The sequence below is a fragment of the Urocitellus parryii genome, chromosome 9 (genome assembly GCF_045843805.1).
Source record: "Urocitellus parryii isolate mUroPar1 chromosome 9, mUroPar1.hap1, whole genome shotgun sequence".
Lineage (NCBI taxonomy): Eukaryota > Metazoa > Chordata > Mammalia > Rodentia > Sciuridae > Urocitellus > Urocitellus parryii.
Window position 1 is genome coordinate 5,118,054 of NC_135539.1, and position 13,303 is coordinate 5,131,356.

Consider the following 13,303-nt stretch of genomic DNA (forward strand, 5'->3'; position numbering starts at 1 on the left):
TCGCCGGGTCTCCAGCGGTCGCCGAGCGGAAGCACAGCGCCTGGGGCGGAGCCCGACCGCGGCTGCCAGGCCAGGGGCGTTAAGCCCAGCACACCCGGCGGTCCGGCCAGCAGGGAAGGAGCCCGAGCGACTGGAGAGAGACCTGCGGGCCCGGAGCGCTCCAGGACCCGGGACAGCGGAGATCGGGCTGGCCCCGCCCCACGCCCTGGCCCCGCCCACGCCGCCTGCCACGGCCCCGCCCAGGTTTACCTTGCTCACTTACTGGCCCCGCCCCGGACGGATTCCCTCTTAGCCCCGCCCCCACTTTGCATGTCCCTTGCTTGACCACGCCCTCATCCCGACCCTTCCTCCGGATTGGCCACGCCTCCGGACGGCCCTGCGTTCCCGTCCCGCCCCTACGGCGCCCAGCCTCCAGCACAACGCGGCGGCTGGGAGGTCCCTGCCCCCAGGTGGGCTCTGCGCCCCGCCGGGCCGGTGCCTCCGGCGCAGTGTACTTCAGCCCTTCAGTGCAGGTGCGGCGTCCCTCGCTCAATCCCGCAGCCCTGGGCTGGAGCCCGCTCCTTCCTCCACTGGCCGTGCCCAGGAGGCCCCTCCAGGCGTTCTGCACGTGTCCACAAAGCGCCCGCTCTGCGTCCGGCCCTGCAGGCGCTGAAGAGTCACCAGAGAACACACCAGACTTCCTTGCCCTCGTGGGTCTTCATTCCACAGGGGAGACAGACATTAAATAAATAAGGCAAATTAGTAGGTGGTGAAAAATGCCAGAGGGAGAAAAATAAGGGGGGGGGCTTCAAGAAACCAGCGGAGGGAGGTTTAAAACAAGGCGGATCAGGACCATCCTGGGAGGGCGACATCTGCCCACCCCCCCATTTTACCTCACATCCGAACCCTTCAGCCCACCGGGACTCGCGGAGGCCCAGCTCTCCCCTCCTGAGTCCTGCCTCTCCACTCCTCATCTGTTTGGCCCGCAGGAGCCCAGACGCCGGCTCTGGATCGCTGTCACCCAGCAGCTCCTCTGCGCCCGCCCTGGGGGAATCGGACCCGCCTCCCACGGAGGCAGGCGGACAGCCCTCCGGACGCCTCGGCTGTCCCTGCTCCTGTTCCCTGCTCCTGTTCCCTGCCCAGCCGGCATCCCATTGTAGTCCTTGTGTCCACTCATTGGTCTTGGTTTCTGGTGGTCTCTCTCCGGAGACTGCGAGCTCCCTGAAGACAGGGCTGTGGCTGCCTCACTGGTCAGCAAGCGAGTCTTCAGGATCTTAACCGGGGACCGTGCAGGCAGCAGGTGCTCCGTGCCCTCTGGGTTATCAAGGGTGGAAATGGGACGCAGAGTTCCCCTCACCGCCACAAGGTGGCGGCAAATGACAGCCCATGGCGTCGGAGCAGCCACAGGTGAGTAGGCTGGCGGGCTCCTCCCGGGGCTCTGCGGGAGGGCTCCGTGCGAGGCTCGCGGTGTGCATCAACAGTGTTAGCCGGTGTCGCGTGCACAAAAGGCGAGTGGGCGCCTCCTCTGCCCCCAACACGGGAGCATTGACTCTGCGGGGCGGGGGCGGGGGCTGGTGCGGGGACTGGGCACCGAGCGCTCCACGCAGAAAATGGGACCCGCAGGGGGCATGAGAACTTCACCTCCTCTTCCTCCAGCCCAAGGGAATAAATAAATAATGTCACCGTCACCTACCACGTGTGTCTCCTATTCTTACCCCGCTTCTACTGTTAAGTACTCCTCCTCGTCCCAGAGCTTCCTGCGGTCTAAGCCAGCGCTGCACCACCCCCAGCGGCCCACCTCCGACGGAGTCCTCATTTGTATTTACTGTTCCAGGCGCCGTCTTAGAAGCACTGATTCATTTAATCCTCAAAACAGCTCCTATAGTTATGAACATGTTTTGGAACTTGATAGAGGTGGTGGTTGTGCATGGTGTTTCTACTAAATACCACCAGACTGAATACACTAAAATGGTTCGTTTTAAGCCCAGCTCAGGGGTGCAGCCTGTAATCCCAGCAACTCGAGAGGCTGAGAGGCAGGAGGTCACAAATTAGATGCCAGCTCAGCAATTTAGCAAGACCCTGTGTTGAAATAAAAATTAAAAAGCACTAGGGGTGTGGGTCAGTGGTAAAGTCCCCTGGGTTCAATCCCCAGTTAGAAAAAAAAAAATCTTAAAAATGCTTAATTTTATGTTCCATGACTAGTTTTCAGGTTTTTAAAAATTCAACCTTTATTTTATTTTTTGTGTGGTGCCGGGGATTGAACCCAGGTCCTTGTGATGCAAGACAGGCACTCCACCAACTGACTATATCCCCAGCCTGTTTGGATGTTGTTTATGTGGTGCTGAGGATTGAACCCAGGGCCTCACTCAACCTAGGCAAATGCTCTACCACTGAGCCATAACCCCAGCCCCTCAAAGGTATTTTAATCTGCATTTTACACAGAAGGAAACAGGCACAGAGAAGTTAAGTAACCCGCTCAAGAGAACAGCTAGGAAGAGACTTCAACCCAGGACTGGTCCTCTAATGCCTTCTTTCCCCAGGGATGCGGCAAAGTGCCTGGAAGCTGTGATTTCCTAGCCTTCATTGCAAGATCCACGTACCCAGGCCCCAGATGAGGAGTCCTGGAAGCCCACCTCAGTCCCCTGGGGATGCTGGGGCGGGACCCAGGGATCCAGGGCAGGATTTCAGCCTCTTGCCCAGTCCGGCTTGTCCTGCAGGGATGAGCCTGCAGAGCTGCCTGGTGGGGAGGCAGCTTGGGGGACCCACCCCACCCCATTCTTCCTGTCGGCAGAAGAGCGGCTGCCACAGGAACTTCAGCCACCAGTGACCTGGAAGGGAAGTGTCCTCAGCTGGGTAGCCCAGACCCAGGGTGAGGAGGAGGGTGGGAGCCAGAGGAGCCAGGTCCAGGCCCAGGGTGGGGGCGCAAGTGGTCCTGATCTGCTCTTGGAATACAGGAGGGCCCCGGGGGCCGAGGCTGCCCAGAGCCAGGCAAGCAGGCCAGCGCGCCCACCTCGTTGACTGGGGTGATATATACGGAGCATGAAAGTCACCATCTCCACCGTGTCCCAGTGTGCCATCCTGGGGCTGGGCCTCAGCACCCTGTCTAATCAGGAGCACTTTCACGCCCCGGGAGGGAGGGAAACAGGTGACCATGAAGCAGCCTTCCTCCTCGCCTACCAGCCCCAGGAGATACCGCCTTAGTCCCGGGCTGCCTCTGATTCACAGAGCACACCCCCCGGGGGCGGGGGGCTGGATTTGGGAACCTCTGGGGCCCTCAGGGTCAAGGCAGGGCTGTGTGTACAGGTTGTGACCTGCTCAACTGCATGCAGTGGTCCTGGTCACTGAGCAGCCTCCATGGGCAGAGGCCCAGTCTGGGGCATGGAGACAGAACAGCACGAGAGTCTTGGGGCTTGGGGAGGGTGACCAGGAGCTGGTTCATGGACAGAGGGTCTCAGTCTTATAAGATGCAAGAATCCTGGGGCGGAGTCATGGCAAACACATGGAAATAGGGGTGTGTCTCTTGCACAGAGCTGTGTGCTCACTGCGGCTTAATGTGACCGTGTGTCTCACCTGGATGAAAGCGCAGCACTGGGGGCTCTGTGCACACCCAGGTCACAGGGCTGTCAGGGATTCCCGAGGAGCTCCATGCACAGCAGAGGCTGGGCTGGCCTGGTGGCAGGGGCCAACCCCAGGGGATGTCCTGAGGGGCAGCATTTGCAATGGTGGCCAGCAGTTAAGGAGAGCGGGGAGCCTGCTTTCTTGAGCTCTTGACTCCCACGCGGTCTACTCCACCCTGGAAGTGTGTGGGGTGGTGGCTTCAGTGTATTCAGAGTTGTCCAGCTCTCCCCACAAACAACTGGACATGTTCTTTCTTTTCTTTTTTCTTTCTCTCTCTTTCATTCTTTTTTCCTTCCTTCCTCCCTTTCCCCCCTCCCCTCCCCTCCCCTTCCCTCCTCTCTCTTCTCTCTCTCTCTCTCTCTCTCCCTGCTGGGGATGGGCCTCGTCCTTGCCAACGTCCACCCTGCGGCTGAGCTGCCCCCAGCCCTGGCAGGACATCGGATAGCCCTTGAGAAGCCCCGTGCGGCCTCCTCCACCCCCACGGCCACTCACCTGCTCTCCGTCCCCTGCCTGTGCCTGCCCTGGCCTCTCCCGTGGGTGGACTCTGCACCACGGGGCCTCTTTCCCTCAGCCTGGTGGTTCTAGGTCTGTCCACGGCCGGCCAGGTGCCAGGGCCGGCCCCGGCTCAGCCAGTGCCCTCCACTGAGCGAAGCCTGCCCTTCGTTCCCGTGTGGACTGAGTCACCTCCTCCTGTGGATGCCACTGGGATTCACCCAGCCCTGGTGGGGAGAGGTGTGGGAGTTGGTAGCTCTGCCTGCTTCTGGGTCAGGGAGAAATGGCCACCAGGAACCTGCCAGGCCAGAGCCCCACGGCTAGACCGTAGGCTGGACGAGCAGAATTGGAGTACTCACGGCCACTCTCCCATAGTGTCTCGGGTCAGTTTCAAATCTGGATCCCGCAATCCCCTTGAGTTTAGAAGATGCTCCGAGAGGTGCTGAGGCAGGCGTGACCTGGGAGCCTCGCCACTGGGCAGCCTCCGGGACACTGCCCAGCCTCTGGGTGACGGGACATGGAGGGTGTCCAGGGTGGAGTACCAGAGGGTGGAGGGGGTCCCATTCCCTCTCTCCTGCCCCCTTGGTGGCCCAGAGACGAGGCCCCTGAGTGTGGAGGGTGCTGTGTCACCGCAACAAGCCACTGTCAACTTGTGTCTTGAAAAACAGCTGGAGTCCATCATCTCACAAGTCCAAGGTCAGGAATCTGAAACCGGCCTCGCTGGGCCAAAGACACAGAAAGGAGTGTCTCAGGCCTGATCCGGGGTTGGAGGCCCCGGCAGGGGAGGCCAGCGGCAGCTTCCCAGGGAGACCTCCGCCCGGCCCAGAGCAGGAGAGGCAGAGCTGAGCCTGCAGAGCCAGTGCGGCCTGGGCAAAGGGCCCTGCAGCCCTGCACTGCCCGGCTACTGGCAGAGGACACGGGGACAGGGAGATGGAGCACCTTCAGGAGGGCCCCGTGGGGTCAGCGGCAGCCGCTGCTCCTAGTCACTGGTGGGATGAGCACCCTGGCCCAAATGGGGAGCACCCTGGCCCAAATGGGGAGCACCCTGGCCCAAATGGGGAGCACCCTGGGGAATGGGGGCTCCGCCTGCCCTGCGTCCTTCCCCACTCCTCTCGGCACCCCACAGAGGGGCACAGTGTCGGGGAGGGGTCCCAGTCCACGGTGCTCCCTGGTCACCCATTCTGCTTGGCCAAGCCCAGGGGGAGCAGGGAGGCCTGCGGTTGCTCGTGGGCCTCACCCCTGCCATGCCCCAGGGCACCACTGAGCTACAGACAAACCTGTGAAGTGTGGCCCAGGAGTGCCCTGGGCACTGAGAATGTTCTGGTCAAAGAGAAACCAGGCCGACCCCAGCCCTGAGGAGTTCACACCCTGGAGAAGTGGCAGCTGACCACCAAACCTGGTGGATTCTACCGGGGGATCCAATTGTGCTGGCAGGAAAGAGGATGGGGAGTGCAGACAGGTGTGGGCCGGCCTGGCTGAGAAGGGGACCTGAGCAACAAAGGCTTAGAGAAGAGACTGGGGCAGCTAGTGCAAAGGCCCTGAGGCCTCGGTGCCCTCTGTGCACTCTCTGTATCTGAGGCCCTGGGAGGCCATCAGTGTGTGCAGGGCTCAGTGAGCAAGAAGGAGGTGGCCAGGTCGGGTGCCAGGGAGAGCAGACAGGCCATGCAGAGGGTTGTCAGTTTGATTTGAGCTGAGGGACTTGGAGTAGCTGAGAGGTGTGGGATAGGAGAGCCCCGTGATTTCGATTTAGCCTCTGGCGGCTGTGTTAAGAAGAACTGTAGTAGGAGAAGGAGGAGGAGGGAGGAGGGAGGCCAAGGAGGGGGGAGGGGAGGAGGGAGGCCAAGGAGGGGGGAGGAGGGAGGAGGGAGGCCAGGGAGGAGGGAGGAGGGAGGAGGGAGGCCAAGAGGGGGGAGGGGGGAGGAGGGAGGAGGGATGCCAAGGAGGGGGGAGGAGGGAGGAGGGAGGCCAAGGAGGAGGGAGGAGGGAGGCCAGGGAGGAGGAAGGAGGGAGGAGGGAGGCCAAGGAGGTGGGAGGGGGGAGGAGGGAGGCCAAGGAGGAGGGAGGAGGGAGGCCAGGGAGGCCAAGGAGGTGGGAGGGGGGAGGAGGGAGGCCAAGGAGGAGGGAGGAGGGAGGCCAGGGAGGAGGAAGGAGGGAGGAGGGAGGCCAGGGAGGAGGAAGGAGGGAGGAGGGAGGCCAAGGAGGGGGGAGGGGGGAGGAGGGAGGCCAGGGAGGAGGGAGGAGGGAGGCCAGGGAGGAGGAAGGAGGGAGGAGGGAAGCCAAGGAGGAGGGAGGAGGGAGGCCAAGGAGGAGGGAGGAGGGGCTCCAGCATCCCGGAGAACTGAAGGCCCCTGGTGTGGGGGGAAGGTGGGGTCTAGACCTGGTAGAGGGTCAAGATCCAGGTAGATGGGCCTGTGAGGACAGCGGTCTTCGAGAAGCTGCGGGAAGACCCTGGAGAACCAGCAGGGAGCCCTGCACCTTGGTGGGTCCACCCTGAGGGCCAGCCAGGAGCTGGGAAGTGATGGAGCCCCCACCCCCCTACACACATGTCAGCGCAGGCCCCCTCTGGGTGTGAGGTCCTCACCACCAGCTGGGGTCCCACCCAGGGACTGGGCAGGTGGGAGGGGCCCGGGGAGGGCCAGCTCCTGTGCTTCCGCTCTGTGCCTGGGTCCTGCTCAGTAAGTGGCCACCAGACACACACGGCTGCACACGTTTGCTTTGATTAAAAACAGGGCTACACAGTCACTCGCCTAAGTCACACTGACACAGCAACGGGGCCCCACTCCTCCCCGGGGGGCCAGCGGCCACAGGCGGCAGGTGGCTCATTCCTGTAGCTCCCTGTGTGCAGAACATTCCGCGGGTCCAGGAAGCGCTGAAGGCCTGGCCCAGAGCCTCCCCAGGCCAGCAGAGGCCAGGCCCTTTGTGGGGAACAGGATGGACGGGCAGGCAGGGCGGGGCAGGGACCCCAGGGCGGGGAGGAGGGAGTGTTTGTCCTGATGGGCACTGACTCATCAGTCCCCGGGGCTGGGGCCCAGGCAGGGGATTAAGCCTGAGCCTGTGACCAGAGAATGGCCTGCGCGGGCAGCAGACGGGGTCTGGGCACCGGGGCCCGGCAGGAATGCTGGAGCTCAGCAGGCGGAGTGGACAGGCCGCTGGGGCTGATCCCAGGTGGGGGCCATCGCGTGGGGGCCACCCGCGGGACAGGGCCGCTCTGTTTCAATCATAAACAGCGAGGACAGGGGCGGGGGTGACTCCCCTCACCCTGGCCTCCTCTGGAGAGGCCTCCACGGCTCCCCACGCTGACCTCCACTTCCGCTGCTTCGCTTTCTTAAACACCGTGTCTGTTTTTCCACCCATTTCCCCTTCACAGGCACAAGTGCCCTGACATGGGGTTACATCTTATCTGCTGCTGCTGCCCCACGGCTGGGCATACAGCAAGGGCTCCATAAATGGATGAGTGCCAGTGGAGGAGGCTCTGTGGGGTAAGGATGGAGATTCTGGGGGTGGGGAGGAGCCTGGTTGCCATGGAAACGTCAGACTGTGGCCCTCCACCACTCAGACTCAGGACCTCTTGCCCAGTCCTCCTCTGGGGGCTGTCCAGGGGCCACTCCCATGCTCCAACCCTCCCAGCCACACTGGACAGGTCACCAGGTGCACACTGTGATTCAGGCACCAGCTAGTGCTGCAGCAGTGGGGGCTGGGGCACTGGCTCTGGCCGCGGGGTTAGAATCCTGAGTCCCATGGACGGACGGCGGCCTTGGGCAGGCATTTCGGGTCTTGGGAATTCAACATCCAGGTCAGCAAACTGAGGAGAGAGTGGCCAGTTCCTCGTCTCCATTACGGAAGTGATCTCCTGGCTGGGTGCTTCCATCAAACTCCTTAGCTCCAGTACTTTAAGTACGTGCGCTTAGTCATGCCCAAGTGCTTTTTTGACTGGGGTCAAGTACTAAGTGCTAACTACTTGACAATGCCAACCAAGTACTTAGCACTTAATATTCAGCCAAGTACTCAGTACTTGGCACACAGTAAGCCCTGAACCAAAGTTGTTATTTCGATTGTTACCTGTCTTACTTCCTTGACTCTCTTCAAAACCCAAGGGAGCTGTTGTCTGGTGTCCCCATTTTACAATGGAGAAACCAAGGCTCAGAGAGGTGAAGACATTCGCCCAGGGTCACAGAACTATGAAATGGAGGAACTGGAATTTGACATCTCGGCTCACTGGTTCTGTTTTACAGAGCGGATAAGCCACCTGGCCAAGGTCACACAGCCAGGATCATGGCTGAGCCACAATTCAAACCCATGGCTTTAAGAGAATGCTTGACGGCTCTAGAGGGAACAGGGTCCTGACCTTCTGACCTGGGCAGGCCCCAGGGTCAGTCACACCCTGGACACTGGCCTAGAATGCAGCCCCACAGGACTGGCAGCCCGAGCCCAGCAGGCCCCTGCGAGGCGGAGGGAGGAAGCAGGCCTGGGTGAGGAGGGAGGACAGGCCTTTGGGGTGGGTTGGGCAGCCTGTCCTGCAGGATCCAGGCCTGGCAGAGCCTGTCCAGCCCCACCCAGCTCCACTCTCCGCCCTGACAGGGTGACCTCGCAGGGCAGCCTCATGCCTGAGAAGCCCTGGCACAGGCCCAGGGAGGTACCCAGGGATGGGAAGTGGCCAGGGTTCGTGACAAGGTGTCTGTAACCCCAAGGCCTGGGTCTGCAGAACAGGCAGAGGGGCCATGTGGCTGGTCAGCGTGGACTCCAGCACTGCGTCCAAGAGAGGCCCCTTTGAGCCCAGTTAACCCCTCCAAGGCCTGGTCCCAGGGGAAGGGCCAGGGCAGCGGGGACTCAGAGCAGCAGCTGTCCAACCCCCTGGGAGTTGATTCGGTCTCTGACCGCTCCAGGCTGTACAGGTGGATCTGTGGAGGGCCACCAGGGGTCATGGGAGTGCATCTCCCCGCAGCAATGGTGGGGGCTGCAGGCCAGGGGGAGGTGGCCAGGACTGGGCAGGCGGCCAAGGGTGGGGGCCTGAGGTGCATTCTCCAGGGATGAGTCAGGGGGCAGGCAGCGCCTGTGAGTCACTGTGGACCCTCTCCCGTCCCTGCTGCCAGGCCCCGGGCCTCCACTCTCCCCAGGGGATGGTGTGGGGAGCTCACCGGGCCCCCAGCCCAGGGCCGAGTGAGTCAGCCCTCTTGGGTTGGAGGGCCAGCAGGATTTTCCATTTTCCTGCGAGGAAGTCAACACGGGTGAGCTGGGCCACTCCCCTCCTGGCCCTTGGAGGACCGGGAGGAAAGGGGCCTCCACACCAGGAGCTCTGCACTCTGTACACGGGCTCTTCCTCTGTTAGCAGATGGGGAAAACTAGGTCCAGAGAGGTTAAACCACCTATCTGAGGTCACACAGCTGGGTTTATAGCAAAACCAGGATTCAAACACAGCCTGGCTTTGAACTAAAGCTTTGGCTTTTCCCAACCACGTATCGCCTGGGCCTTGGACTTGTGCACATCTGTCTCTGCCCTCGGCTGTGATTCTCAGGGTGGCCCCAAACCACCTGCTTCAGGGTCCAAGGGCATAGGTGGTTTTAAAATGCAGATTCCTGGGCCCTGCCAAGACCTACTTAGCTATAATTTGGGGGCAGGCCCTTAGAATATGCTTTTTAAGTGCTCCCCAGGTGAGGGTGAGGCCACAGAGTCAGAGAGCAGAGAACGGGGCATCCGTGGGAGGATGGACCTGGGCCTCGCCCCGGGAGGAGAGGCTGGACTCCACTGTGAGGAGCAGGCCACTGTTCTCTGGCAACGGTGGGTGGGGCGGTGCCACGGGTCTTGTATCACCCTGGCTCACAGGTGAGCACCCAGGGAGCAGCTCTGCAGCTGCAGCCGGGGACAGGATGGTGGCGGCCAGAAGGGCACAGGTGACCCTTGTGAAGATGGTGGCATCCTTCCAGCCAGTGGCCTTGCCTGGCTGCAGAAAGAGGCCAGGTGTTGGGGGTGAGGGTCACCTGGTTGCCAGGCACCTGGGTGGCCCTGCAGGTGCACCCACTTAACCATCGTCCTGCAAAGCCTAGGAAAGCAAACAGCCTCCGCAGACCTCTGCGGCAGGTCCTCCCCTCCACCCCTGCAGCGGAGGGGATGAGTCACTTGGCCTAAGAGGGCTCCGAGGAGCCAAACAAATCCCACGTGCCCAGGGGAGGATGCACGAGGGGCGAGTAGACCTCCCACCCCATCCGGCCTGCCCACAAAGGAAAGCACACACATGTTCACACCCACGTGCCCACACCAACAGGCCAGCTCCGGCCCGCTGACAGCGGTGCAGAGAAGAGGGAGGAGCACTAGGGGAAGTCCTCCCTGAATCTGCTGGTCCTCTGCCCCACTCCTGGGCCAGGCCCAGCTGAGTCAGCAGGAGCTGGGCCAGCTGCCCTGTGCTGGGAGTGGGAGCCAGGGAGCCTGTGGACGGTGGGGGTCCAAGAGCGCAGGCACTGGGGCAGGCAGGCTGGTTCCAGCCCAGCTGAGCTCTGTTCCTCTCAGGGCTGTTCCCTTCCCTGGAGAGTAAGCCCAGAACTGCCCACCTCCCAGGCAGGGAGCCCTGGCCTGCCTCACCCCGCCAGACTAGCTGGAGAGAACCAAGCAGCAGAGATGCGTTGGCCACGTGCCATGTTCCCTGGCGCAGAGTCAGCCGTTGATAAATAAAACCTGGCACCACTTCCATCAAGAGCCATGGTATGGGGCTGGGGATGTGGCTCAAGTGGTAGCGCACTCGCCTGGCATGCGTGCGGCCCGGGTTCGATCCTCAGCACCACATACCAACAAAGATGTTGTGTCCGCCAAGAACTAAAAAATAAATATTAAAAATTCTCTCTCTCTCTCTCTCTCTCTCTCTCTCTCTCTCTCTCTCTCTCTCTCTCTCTCTCTCTCTCTCTCTCTCTCTCTCTCTCTCTCTCTCACTCTCAAAAAAAAAAAAAAAAAAAAGAGCCATGGTGTGCATCAGCTGAGCTCCCAGCCCGCTGACCTGGGATCCCCGGTCCAGTTCCTGCCCCAAACCAACCTCCACCTTCCTAGGAGTTGTGGGGGAAGGGGATTCAGAAGTTTGGAGAAGTCCAGAGTTTTGACCCCGTTTGGAGCTCCCACGCAGCCTGTGCCCCTCGACCCCCCGTACACATACCCCTCCCATTTGCTAGGGCCTCTGACCGCCAGGACCACGCTAGGTGCTCACATGCAGGATCTCATGGGGATGACCCTGTGTTTGTGCCCACTTCACAGAGGAGGAAACTGAAGCTCAGAGAGGCCCAGGGACTGGCCCACGTTCTCACAGCTGGAAAGGCCTGAGCGGGGTTCCAGCCTGGTCTCTCCAGGCTCCTCCTTCCTGAGGTCACTCTTGGCTGCTTCTGGTGGACCCTTCTGGGAGTACACAAGCATACCACACTGGGGCGGGGGTGCCGCTGCCCCACCTGCTCCGCTGGAGAGAGGCACGAGCCACGAGAGGACTCCACCTTGGTCTCTGTGCGCCACCTCGGCCCTCTCCTCCACACCAGCCTCTCCCCAGCTGCACCCCCAGTGTGGACCCCCCTGGGCAGCTTCCTCTCTATGCTCACAGTGTCACAGTGAGGTCCCTGTGGAATGCCGGCGTGAGAGCCACCTGTGGGCAAAGGTAGTGGAGAAATAAGGAAAGGGCGTCCAGAGAGGCAGAGCAGGGCCAGAGCCAGCTGGACCAAGGCCCTGAAGAGCCCCTCCCTGTGGCCACTGCTGTGTGGGGAAGGGGTCTCTGTGGTGAGCAAGCTCGGTGTGGTGTCCAGGCTCCTGCAGGTCCCAGGGGTCCCCAACACACACCCGTGTTCCTAAAGCCTGGCTCCTCTGACGTCTGCTCCTGGCATGAGCTGCCTGGAGAGCATGTCCCCTCACTGTCCTCAGACCTAGGGAGGGAAGTCACTTCAGGGTGGAGGGAACAGTTCCCGCCTTGCTGGTGAGCACTGGAGCTGTGAGGAGAGCTGGGGAGAGGGGGCCAGGCAGAGCCCAGATGGGAGTGGAGGTCAGGTTTGGGGGAGTTGGGTGCAGAGCTTTCTGCCTGAGCACTTGGGGGCTGCAGGCAGGACTTGTCTCTCCTCCTGGCTTTTCTGAGGTGGCAGGAGGACTTGTCAATGTATTGGATTCCTGGGCCCCTCCCCAGACTCCCCATCAGGAATCTGCACTTTAGAAACTCCCCCAGAGACTCCAAAGCACAACAACCTCGGAAACGCTGTCTCTACGCAGCCCTTTATTGGCACCTGGCCCCTTTGAAAAGCCAACAGTTTGAGTTGTGTTTTTGTTTTTGAAGTACTGGGGATTAAACCCAGGGCTTCAAGCACGCCAGGCAAGGGCTCTACCATGGAGCTACATCAGGAGCCCTTTTTAATTTTAATTTTTTAAAATATTTATTTTTTAGTTTTAGTTGGATACCATATCTTTATTTTATTTTTAATATGGTGCTGAGGATCGAACCCAGGGCCTCATGCATGCTAGGCGAGCGCTCTACCACTGAGCCACAACGCCAGCCCCTTCATTTTTATTTTTAGGACAAGGTCTCACTAAGGTGCCCAGGCTGGTCTTGAACCAGAGCTCCTCCTGCCTCAGCCTCCCCAGCCTCTGTGATTACAAGTGTGTACCACGTGCAAGTGTTGTGTTTTTTATTAATATGTGCTCCCTCCTCAGGATGACAGCCCTTAACTGTGCTTTGGCTTTTCCCTCTTATTCAACATGCCACGAGCAGAGAAAGCCAGGTGCAGCACGGCTGGCAGACCTAGGGAACAGGTTGAGTGAATGAACAAATGAAATTGGACAGGTGAACACATCTTTTGAAAGCAACTTTAGGAGAATCACAACCTCTTAAAGCCACCCACGGGTTCCCTGTTAAGGATAGGGGCTTCCTAGAGTCCTTTATAACCCTTGGAAACCCCCGCCCTTCAGTGTCGGTAACAAGAGATGACCTGAAGGACACTGGGTGAGGTCAGATGTGCTGGGGTCCAGGGCAGGAAAAATCCCTGGGGATCAATTCCACCCCAACCTCAGTTATAAATAGAAAATATGTGGGGGAGGGACTGGCCTGAAGACTCCAGACGGTGGAACTTGAACCCAGGACTCAGGAAGCCAGCCCCCTGCCCCCCATCTTCACTCCCCAGCTGACCTCTAAGAGCCTTCTGGCCATAACTAACCTCACTGCCTTGGGAGTCTCCCCGGAGACGGTGGGCTTTTCCTCCCCAGCTGGAAT